Here is a 12,636-nt window from a genome sequence, read left to right on the forward strand (position 1 = left end):
GCATAATAATTAGTCATATTATCAACAGCCCAAACTAGGTCCTTGCAGCTGAAGACGCTGAAGAACCATAATTAAAGAAAAATACAGTAATGTAATCTGAACTTTGAAGAACCATAAAATAAAAGAAATCTCGAGTAACGTACTCTCATGTGAATGGTGCACTGCACACCGTAGCCATGTACAGTAAATGTCCATTCCATGACAAGCCGAGGGGGTAGGAGCCGGAGGATCTACTGTATTTGAGGTGCTACTGTACATCTCCAGCTCATACAGAGAGAACACATGAAGACAGGAACACAGACACAAGAGGTCTGGTCAGCACTCCATTCCCATTCAGTATGTGATACTCAACATACAGTTTGTTCAAAGTTATGGCAACAAATAGCAGTAAAAAACATAATAACCGCAGTCCTCCGAATGCTACTAATAATTACAATTTTCTTCACAGGGACAAAAATATATATCTTGGACATCAAGGTCTGGAATTTGTACTCTGCATTTGTCCCATATCCCATAACTGGCAAGGTGACAAGTTCTGCTCTGATTTTAAAGGATGGTTGCCTCATCCATCACTGAACACATCAAAGGAGGCCCAACGACATGGGATAAAGACATAGTGGCAACAGAACAGGTGGAGTTCATTAGACAAATCAGTATGTCCATAAAGCAGAGGTGGAAAACTCCAGGTTCAGTGAGTGAAAGTCCTACCACATATCTGTGCCAACCATTGATTTAAACCAGCTGATTCTAATTAGCACAACTCTTCTTCCAGATAGAGCAGCTAATTGATGAGATCACCTGCGCTAAGTGCGCACTCACAGGTAGAACCAATACATGGTTGGACTTTTACTCACTGAAGCTGGAGTTTTCCACCTCTGTCCATAAGATGTGGAGAACACTAATGATCTTCCCAAAGTTTCCATCCTGGTAAAAAAATGTAATGCCTCGGGGAAAAAAATGGTCATTTTCTCACACAGTGGGTGGATCAAGAATAATACACACATCATGTCAGATCAACAATACTAGATTTAATAAGATCATTATCGACAGACAGTGACATGTTAGGCTACTAATGATTGCTAAAGTATTACCAAACAAACGTATGTGGCCACTGATTCCTAAATGGCTGTAAAACTCAATCAGTAGTTTTTTGATACACTGAATGATACTTGATGTCTACAGCATGGTTGTTAGGGGTCTACTTAGATATTGACCAGTCTAATTCTCAATTGACACCTGTCTCGGTAGTGGTTTATTTCCTAGGGACAGTGCTGAAATTAAACTTTGTAATAAAGTTTACAAAAGTTAAAGTTTGTTAATTAAACTCTTACTAACATTTTCCTTACATCCATCTGTTGAGGCAGTTGATTAAAAGAACTGGCTCTGTGCTTGGAAGTACACAGGAGCCCCCAGAGATTGCTGTTGAGAGAAGAATATTGCAAAAACTGCTTAGTAAACACTTCACATGCATGAACTACTGTTCAGACTCAGTATCTATTTATTTTGACTTGTGTGTAGGAGTGTGTGACGTGTATTAATATTATTTGCTGCTGTAACACCATAATTGTCTTTTGGGGATGACTCTCTCTCTCTCTCTCTCTCTCTCTCTCTCTCTCTCTCTCTCTCTCTCTCTTTATCTAGGTTTTAAAAGCAGCTGCCGGTTGATGTTGACACCAGAAGCACAACCACTGTTTGTGTACAAAAGTGATTCAACAGAGCTTGTCTTGTCTGTCTATAAAGCCTGCCCTATAATCTGGTGAGCACCCTTGTGAGTTCCCCCGCTCATTTCAGTGGCCGGGGCTTGTTTTGTAAAGAGAATGAAGCCATACCATACAGCTCTTCTGTTAGAGCGTTTGCCACTTACTCTGAGTTAACTTACCCAGGTTTGCCACTAAACCACGTACTTGGAATGCCCCTCTGTTCCCCCATCTCTTGTCTTGCAGAGTTTGTCCAAAACCAGCCTGCACATCAACCATGTCATCCATCATCACCTCCACCCGCTGATTATGTTTGCACACACCTGCGGTCAGAGACGAGAGCAGACCAAAACAATGGACAAATTCCAGACTAGAAATACAAAATATTTCTTTAACAATAATGGACCCTATTCACCCATGTATGTGTAAGTTCTTTTCTGCGTGTTTCCAGTTACACACATTTGAAAGATATAAAAAATATTGGATCCCATAAGTGCTAGCCTACAGTATAATCATATCCACCGTGTTTGACTTTAGAATGTAGGTGCCAATGCTTGCCCATGAAACAAGAGTGATTTATTTAAAAATACATCAAAACAGGCACTCAGCCTCATTTATTTTGGCTGAGTTATCAGTGGAATCTATGGGAAAAAAACTCTCTTCAAATGAACATGTTTTTTTTTCTATGTAGGCCACCATGAATTCACTCATAAGGAAAATACAACAAATGACATGCAATTTAAAGACATTTTGAATGTGTGGAGGTTAATGATAGAAAACGTTACAATATGTGACAAGCTCACATTTTATAGCCTATTAAGTGTTGTTACATTTGCATCACTACAGGAAATGCTGTCCGTGTTTAATACTGTTGTGTTGGCAACAGCCATGCTCCACTGGGGGGAGCTATGGCATCAGAAACAGGATGTGCACTGCAGAGACAGTCCCTTGGTGAGTTCATATCCTTGGATCTCTTATTTTTTAAGGAGAACAAACCCCTTGTGATGTACGCTGTCCTGATTCACAATCCTCTACCTCTGAGTTATTTCAGTCTAGCAGAATTTCAAAGTATTGTGTCATGTATAGTTAAAAAGTGAAAATATAGACATATATTACAAATTACAGCATTGTGATAGAAATCTAAACAGTGAACTCATGTGACAAATTGAAAAGTATCCCAGTAAACGCATTAAACAAAGTTAACAGGCATGTTTTAAAAAAAAAAAAGTCTTTGTGCCAGCTAGGCCCGGTTCTAACATTTTAATTATCATGTTACTGTACTAGACTACCGGTAGTTGTAAGGCTTTGGATAGTTATCAGAGAATACATTCACTACTGTGGGTGGGTAATGCATAGTTTATGAGCATGTGCTGCCTCCTGACTGCGTGCTGCTGCAGAGACGCAGAGGAGCGTTAGATGACGCATGTACAGTCATTTCCCATGTACTGTTTAAGCCGCATTGTGTATAAGCCCCAGGACAGTGTTTTACATTAACTGCGCCCCTGTATTAACCCCATAGCTGAAGAGATGTTGCAAAATCAATGTATAAGCCGCGGCTAATAGTCAGGAAATTACGGGTATCTCAAGAATTTGCTAACAGACGACCTGAAGTAGTTGGTTAACATGGGTTTGTAAAGACGAGCTCAATGAGTCGAGTTGAAAAGAGATGAGCTGTGTCTGTGTTTTGTTTCATCTAACGTTTCTTTACGCATGACTGTACGCCATTCTGTAGGTGTAGGTGTCACTGACAGACAGAATTTCCCCGTTGACGCAACATGTTGCTTTCCGAATGGGTCTTTGCACGCATGGCCCAGTAATGCAATTCAGGAATGAGGCGCCCTGTGCCTTTATGGCAATTCAGGAATTATGTGCCCTGATCATTTCTAGTATAACTAGTCATAGATACAGATCATATCATTCATTATCTGGGAATGTTAAATGATTCTTTCTCACATATTATTCATGTTTTCAAGACATACTGTTGTAAGTCTGTCTAGAAAAAGCAGGCAGGATTTTGACAAAGTGCATCTGAAAGTGTAAGCAAGTATAGGTTTATCTTTCAAAACAATTCATCCTTTTTTTAAAGTATACAGTAGTTTTTGGCCTTTTTGCGGATAGGACAGTGTAGATAGGCAGGACGTCAGTGGGATAGAGAGAGATGGGGTGGAATCGGGAATAGGACCGCGGGTCAGATTCAAACCTGGATCCCCGAGTGCACTTAGATGGGTACGTGGTATGAGCGCTGTAGCCTGTTGCGCCACAGCGCCCCCCCCGCCACCACTACTAACTATTCATCCTTTGCCTTGCCTGACAGTGTGCACTGCATCCCATGACATTTTTCAGCACATATGAAAGACACTCTCTGCACATGACCATCGACTCAATGGCATTATGAAAAATTCAGATAAGTCCAACATCCAAATGGAACTTTGTCCTTAAATGCCCCTGAATGAAACAGCAGGGTGCCATATTTTAAGGCCACTTTCTCAAGTTCAGTGTGGCCAATTTAATCCCAAATGAAGCGAACACACTGTGGACCATTTTTTTGGCTGAGTGTGAGCTGAGTGATTTGAAAATTTGATCCACTGGTCCACAGTTTCAATGCGAAATCCAGTGTCTCTGCGTTAGATGTTGGCTTCTACAATGTACAACTGTGCTTGAATACGTCATTAGCAGTGTTCTGTGCATGCTATTCAACCCAACCATATCTGTTAATGTTCTTTGCAGGTTCTGGTTTGGTGTGTGTTTCATGACAGATTGTAATCCCTCGGTGGTGTGCTCTGTATTCTTTCTGACAGTGTAGAAGTCCACAGTAAAAACAAACTGTGATCCTAGTGCTTGAAATTGAACTGTATGTTTCTCATTTTTGCACAGATGAGAGATGGTTGGTGGAGTTTAATATGGTGTTGTTTCTGCTGCGGTCTCTTTGGTTTCCGTGTGAAGAGAAAAACAAACCGCAGTTCTCTCATCAGCTTCCCCTGCATGATACCATTTAGAGGAATCACATCATGTAAGTATCACACTCAGTTCAGTTGAATGTGAAAACTTCTCCACATGCTTTCTTGGAGTGTAAACTAAGAAGAATGTTGATCAGTATCATTCAACATACCATGTATATGACATAGGTGAAAAAGATGCCGGAGGAATTCTTGAGATTAGAGTTTTCGAGATGGTTGAAATTTTCCAGTCTGAACTTGCCTAGCTATATAAAACAAAACAAAACAAAACAAAAAACTGACAAGAGATAAACCAAAAAGAAACAGCTTGTCATCGCTTTGAAAAATTCAGCAGAATTGTTGAGGCCGTATTCACACTCATCACTCAAAGACACTCTCGGCGGTAACACCCTCTTTCTCTCGTATGACTTTGAAGGGTGCTGTGATGGCAGAACAAGCCAGGCCTGTTTAAACGCCCATTCTTGCGAAAACGCTTTTGGACCCCAAAGCCTAGCCAGATAGGTATCTACACCAATTTTACGGGATTTCGGCTGGCATTTGATAAATTGCGCAATCAGCGCAAAAATCTCCCGTTGGTGGGGGAATACATCTAGTGATCAGCCGCTAAATTACCGTCTGAAGGCTTTCGTCTCCTGGGAGCCATGTGGGTTCAAGCTCATTGGGTTTTTTTTTAAGTATACAAAAGGGATCCGTGCTGGAAAAAGAATTCATTATGTATATCAGTCCTATCATGACCTTGTCAGGATTGCTATAAAAGTTTGAAACCAAGAAGGGTGGTGATAAGTTCTTCTTAAGGTCCTTGACAGCTTCACATAACAGTTGGGTCCTAATCATTTTTAATGGCCTCCAGATATTTGAGTCATATTTTCTTCCTTTGTCTGTGTATGCTGGTTTTGAGGTAACTGTTATTGATTCAACCTACTTGAGTGATGTTTGTAATCGTATCATCAGTCTCCAATATTTCTTAAGACTACTGCGAATCGATTCCTGAACCGGCAAAATTTCCTCAAACCGTCAAATCGATGTGATCATCAATCAAATCCAATGAATCGCATGACATCACTGGAAGGAGACCTAAGAGCATGTCACTCCAACAGATGCAAATGAGACTCGACAAGAAACTTTCATAGGCATATGTTATCAATTTCCAACAATACAAATGTCGATTTGATATCTGGATATATTAAAATTGCTGTCAGTCAGGATGGAAACATACTGTACTCAGGCAAAAACATGCCATTGACAGCATCAGGGTGCCAGTGAATGTGGACACAGATGGAGTGTAATAGATTGTGACCTTCTGTCAAATGTGAGTGTTGAATCACTGCATTAGAATATCTACTCTAGTTTCCCTCTCTCGGGCTACATTGAATTAACAAGTCCCTTATGTAATACAAAGCACACATGCATGCACACACACACGCGCACACGCACACACACACACACACACACACACACACACACACACACACACACACACACACACACACACACACACACACACTCCTGAAGTGTACATGGACTTAGGACATGGGGGTATTACTATCATACGGACACTCATTAACTGAATTGTGTTCTTGGGGGAGAGAGTGGCTAGTTTGGGGACATACACTTTTGCTGTCGTCCCCAACCGAGACTCATTACTGCCGACTCGCAAAACTCTGCTATAGTCGTAATTAAAGTCTAATTAGAAACTATGCTTGTCTTGTTTTGCGAAGCAGAATGTGATGGATCTCAAGGGGTGTGCCAGAATGGCAACATGGGCTAGGCTCGCCTCTCAGTGTTTCCAACACACATGCAGCAGAACTCGTCTAGTTTTTCCGAAACATTGTGCATGAGGAAATTGGATTGTCTCCAACTTAAGAAGGGATACGACTCAGTTGTTCTGTTACTGTGCCTTACAACGATCGACACCTGTTTCTGGTTGAATGGTGCCAGCAAATGCACAAAAATACACCCTTTAATCCCAAAATTGAATGTTGAATTTTTTTCACTTAATTCAGTCCATGTATTCATGTCTTTCACAATTACGGCCTGTGAACATTTTTTTCCCCATCAGGGCACAAGGGTAAAATAAAAAGGCTTATCCTTCACTGCCAAATCAGTAGAACATCCAGTAACATTCAGGACCGTCCAAACAGCTGTGTAGTGCACTCACAGAGTTCCATTCGTCAGCAAAAGGAAGGGAACGAGTTTGCCTTACTATACAAAAACATCATGCCTCAAGCAGCTCCTGGATTATTGCAGACGGAGTGCGTGCGTGTGTTTGTGTCTGTGTGTTTGTGTATGTATGAGTGTGTGTGTGTGTGTGTGTGTATGTGTGTGTGTGTGTGTGTGTACATACAGTGTGTAATTTCCCCAGACACATTGCAGACACACCACGGTTCATCCACATGGTTCTGCGCACACAGGTCCATACCTCAATTGCTTTTTAGATGTGAAGTATATATATGACACCTCAGGGGAGTAGCACGTCTAATCTTGTAAAGTGTGTGTGTGTGTGTGTGTGTGTGTGTGTGTGTGTGTGTGTGTGTGTGTGTGTGTGTGTGTGTGTGTGTGTGTGTGTGTGTGTGTGTGTGTGTGTGTGTGTGTGTGTGTGTGTGTGTGTGTGTGTGTGTGTGTGTGTTTATGCGTGTGTGTTTATGTGTGTGGGTGGGTGTATGTCTTGTAATAAACTGCTGAGCCTGTTCGATATTGGAGTTTGAAGCTTGTGCATGCACATCTTACTGCAGGGCAGACACTCAGCTGATGTAAAGTACAGCCCGATTTAGAAATCATGATTGAAAATAGATCGAGATAAGAGCCTACACATATTCCCATTATACATCTTGAAGAACTGCTGGCCTTGATTTCAGTGTAATTATCTGTAATATCACAATGTCATATGGGATTCCGTCAAGTTATTGTTTTTTTTTTTTTTTTAAGTGACACAAAGTATTAAAATGTTAATGGAGACGAAATGTTAATGATGACTATCATCATAGTCATAGCAATTGGAATCCATTATCCCTTTGAGGGCTTTGACCATTTATTAGAATCCATTATCCATTTGAGGGTTTTGCCCAATTATTACAATCCATTATTCATTTGAGGGTTATGACTGTTTAGTTGCTAAATTTCATAATGGCTCATAATCTGAAGAGTGCCTGGGCTGAATTTCATTTGAACTGTGTATAGACGCTCAGCAGTTGGTGTAGAAAGCAATACTATGAAAACAGAGCAAGTAGACTCAAAACCCTTGGGTGTGTGTGGGGGGGACAAAAGGCTGCCATTTGCTCCTAGGGTGAGTCTGATGAGCAAAGAGGCACTCCTGACATGGCTGATTGTGTCCCTGCTCAGGCAGATAATTGTTCTCTCGGCCGCCTCTGGACAACACGGTAATGAAGTTCTGTTCCACGCAAGCGAAACAGCCAATTAGTGTCGCATCAAGAGCAACACCTGGGCACCAACTCCTTCCAGTACTTTCCCTGTTTGAGATTTCCCCAAAGCCTCATGGTGCATGGGGGTTTGGCATTGTATTGTCATGGAAAACCGTTTTAAGGAAACCATTTGGTTTTCATTTCTTGGCTATCTTCAGTTCAACCTTTGAAGTACTGTGACTGACTGAGGCATGTTATATGACTGGGCAGTGACTTAACTTCACAAGGTATCTTTATAAACACGGTGTCGGGATGTATCAGTCATGAGGCAGCCCACACATAAATATTTAGTTTAATTCTTTCGGGCTTGGAATTGTTTCCTTCATGGGTTAACCTCTGAAATTTACCCTAGATGTCACACTGTCTATGACTATACACAATGGGGTATTGTTATGCTGGTGCCCAACTTGACATAGTAGGCTAAATGTTATGTTAAATTTGGAATTTGGAAACTTAGGGGTAAACTGTGTAGTTGTATACGCACTAAATACCAATGTAATTTCCATTGTTATTGTTAGGGGGAAAAAGTCATGTTTGTCTTAAAAATGACAAATGACAAGATTACCACCTAATGCAGGCCAGAAGGTCTTGGGGCCAACATCATCTCGTGGGTGTGAGGCAACCATTTTGCTTTTGTCACAGAGTACCTGCATTAGCCAAATAGCAAATTGTTAGTCTTAAATGTGTTACCATGGAGCGCTTGAAACTCTGCACAGGTACTTACAGGCCTATTTTTTCCTATCATGCTGTGCCACATACAGCTTGACAACTTTGTTTTGATTTCTTACCACAATCGGCATACCAGTTGGCACTGGAGCAAACGAAGAGATGCTGCAGCGTGGGACTTAAAGCAACACTAAAGCACTTCTCCTCTGTCGCACACACGCCATTGTTTATCCAGCAAATAACAGACAAGGTAGAATATGTAGCATGATTTTATGAAAGTATGATGTATTGCGACATCGAAGCATGTCAAATTTGTAGTTTCTGATGTCTCATTTCATCGTACTACAGATACACTACCCCACCTCGCAAAGTTACATAGTGCGGTTATAGCCGATCGAAGTGCCGTTCACCCTGTTACGAGTTGATGAACCGCTGAAATGATTTTGGAAACGTTATTTTAAGGTACAAAAAACTTTAGTGTTGCTTTAATTGGTGGAGGCAGAAGAAGCCACACGAACTGCGCAACACCGAGGCAATTAAAAATTCATTTAATTTTTCGCGACTATGGCCGGTGCCGTTTTTGAAGTTTCGCGAGCACTTCATCCCCACAGATGTCTAGGCCATAAACCTCTAACCCTCACCCACCATACCCCCACCCCCCCACCTCCTGCATATGCTGTCCAAAGGATCTCCCACTGAAGCGTGACCAAATCTGCCTCATCTCGGCCTGAGCTTCCGAAGGGAGTTTCCCCCGGCAACTATGCAACAGCTGTAGAAATAACAGTGATAAACAGTTTCACTAGACTCCAGAGGCTTCCTCGCTCACTCCAATTAAGAGCTCAGGACACCAGCTAAACCCTGGACGAGGCCCCAGGCCAGAAGAGAGAGAAGAGGGGGGCCCTCGCTTTTTTCCAGGGGCTCCGACTGAAGCTGACTGCCGACTCAGAGGCCGAAGGGGACGGCCGCCTGCTCTTCTTCAAGGGGATTCTTTCCACATTGGGTGTCTGCGGTCGCCTCGGCGCTGCTGAGCACAGGGGCTGTTGCGCGTCATTTCCAGAGAGTATAGTCAGAGAGGGCAAAGGTCACGGCAGAAGACCATGCAAACAAAGGCATTAATAACTGCGAATGTTTAAGCTGTTTTGGTGAAGCTAAACACAGGTGCAAGCGCCATGACGCATCGTGCCTTTCCAGAGAATCTTTGTTTTCTTTTTTTTTCCCCCAAAGAAACACTTGTTGCATAATGAGCTGTTCTTTTCTACAAAGTTTAACATGTAGGAGGATATAAATATATAAGTTGTGCCGCTTGACATATTGCTCAAATGTGCGTTGGGTGAGCAACAGCTTATTGTCAAGTCCATGAGGGAGAAGAAACTGATGTGCCGGGCCCCAAGGGGATTTCTGTTCCGTGCCGAAGACAAACATGGCGCCTACAAAAAGTTCCCAACTTGTAAAAACCCTGAAATCAGTCAGATAGCGACGGAAACAATTCTACTTGCCACTTCCGAAAACAAAATGTCACCTTACACATAGTGTACGCACAGCCTATTGTCTATTGTCTCCACCAGCCTAGCATTCCTCCAAGTGTCAGTCTGGTTTTGGCATTTCACACTTTGTGTCACCCAGGGGGGTTCAGATAGAAACTGGAATCCAGCTGGACTAGTTAAGGGTTTTCCACGACTGGCCTGATGTAGACGTCCACTCCTTCGGCATGCCAAATATTTGAGATAAATGCATTCTTGTTTTTTTGGCATGTGGCTCCTCCATGTGACTTTCCACCAGAGGAGACTGTGTAGGTGACAAGTTTGGAGCTATCAGATAAACCACTCCACATGAGTAAGATGGAGTGTTGTATGTTAGTTCGCTGTCATTCTGTCATGAACGTTCATTATGTGAGGGAGCCAATGGAAAGATGACATGAGTTACAGGATTTTTCATATTCATTGCATGAGTTTTCAAGGCTAATGCAATAAATGTCTGATTCTATTGAATGCATTTATGAGATTCCACAGGAGACATATGGAAAACACTCAGAGAGGGAGTGCATCATCTTTATGTGAACTTTCTTTAGGAGGAGTGGGTGGGGGATTCTTCAAAGCAGTGTTCTGTAATCATGATATGCTTCAAATAGCTCATATTTATGGTTCTGAGAACGTCTGTGTGAGATTAGTGTTTGGACCGGTTTTAGTTGACATCGTTTTCTGTGTCATCCGTAAGCTGATTTTTAAAGAATATCAAAATTACTCTTTGTAATATGGTAATTATAAATGGTCATATACAGCATAACCTCTAGCAATGTCATTCGTCACACATGCATTGATATGCACACAGCCCTTTTAGGTGCATCCTTTTGCCCCCTAAATTGTTCAAACGACACACTTTACAAAAGCCCTTCCCTCTTCTAAATGGCCTAGAAACAGATTTTACTCAGACGAAATGACCGTATATATATTCCCAGAGGAGCCATAACTGAGAATAGCATCAGTATGTCCAAGCTCAACTGCCAGCATCACAATTACCAGGGCTGTCTATGTCAGTATGCAGAACTGGACAGTTGCCTGAATAGTTAGTAGTTTTGATAAGATACAGTATGCCTTTGTTTAGTTTGTTGAAGCTGTTTGATGTTATCATTACCTCCGACAAGGAGGTATATGTTTTCATCGGGGACCGGCGTTTGTCTGTCTCTGTCTGTTTGTTTGTCTGTCTGTCTGTCTGATTGTCTGTCTGTTTGTTAGCAAGATTTTTGGGAGTGATCCGTAATTCCATCGGGATTCCCAGGGCGTTTATGTATTTAGCTTAGTGGTGTAATGGCATGGTATGGCCACGTGGTGGCGATCTGAATAGTTTAGGTTCAAATGTATGACAACCTAGGAAGAACAATGCAGGTGGAGGTCTGCACTCTCTGAGTGCTTTTCTAGTTTTCATATACTCCACTTGTTATTCTTTTCTGTTAAAATTAGCTAAATGTACAGTATATTCTTCTTGTACTTTTAGTCTTGTCCCTCAAGATCCTGGCTTTATTCCAAGTGATTTTTTTTGTAATCTCCCTGAACCCCCCTGCCTATGCTGGTAGCTGGTTTTAGCTGGTTAGGCCACCAGGTAGACATACTGGCATGACCATCTGAGGAAGCTGGTCATGCTGGTGTGACCAGCTTGTTGTGTGGGTTACAGTTGACATAAGATGGTCATGCTGGTGACAAGCATGCCAAGCTTGACGTTGGTGTAAGATCGTCATGCTGGTTCGCAAGAATGACCAATATGCATGGCCAGTTAATTCAATATCCAGCAACTTAGGTCAACAACATGAACTAAAATGACCAGCTTGAGGTGGTACGACAAGCGAAACCAGCTGAATTACCATTGTAAGAGTGGTAGACCAGCTGATATGTTTTTGCAGTTTTGCTGGTCTAGCTGGTCAACCATCATAGGGTGGTCAAAGAAGCTGGTTAGAAAGTTGGTCATGCTGTTTTTTCAGCAAGGCCCAAACATCACATTACTTTTTGTTCAAAAGGCATCTTCCCAGGGAAAAAAACACTACTATTATTCAAGCCATCATTGCTTGTTTGTAATTTTAAACGGCCAACTCGTAAGCCCTTTTAATAACTGTGCTAAACAAATAATGCTGTTGGCCTCCTGTCTAAGTTTCTTAGGGGCAGTGGTAGAATTAGGAGGGGAGAGATTTTCAGCTTGTTCTCAGTGTTAAGTTTGAATAATGCTTTAGTTTCCTGGGACTACGTGTGCAAGTTTTGAAATAATGAGGGGGCGGGGGAGCTATTTTTCTGGACCATGTTCTGAATTTTAATGTGCACAGTGTAATAAAAAAAAATGCTATTATTCACCAAATACCAAAGCCTCTCAATAGTTACCACTCTAAGCTATTCTGCAGTACAAACCACGGAG

The sequence above is a fragment of the Sardina pilchardus genome, chromosome 14 (genome assembly GCF_963854185.1).
Source record: "Sardina pilchardus chromosome 14, fSarPil1.1, whole genome shotgun sequence".
Taxonomy (NCBI): Eukaryota; Metazoa; Chordata; class Actinopteri; order Clupeiformes; family Clupeidae; genus Sardina; species Sardina pilchardus.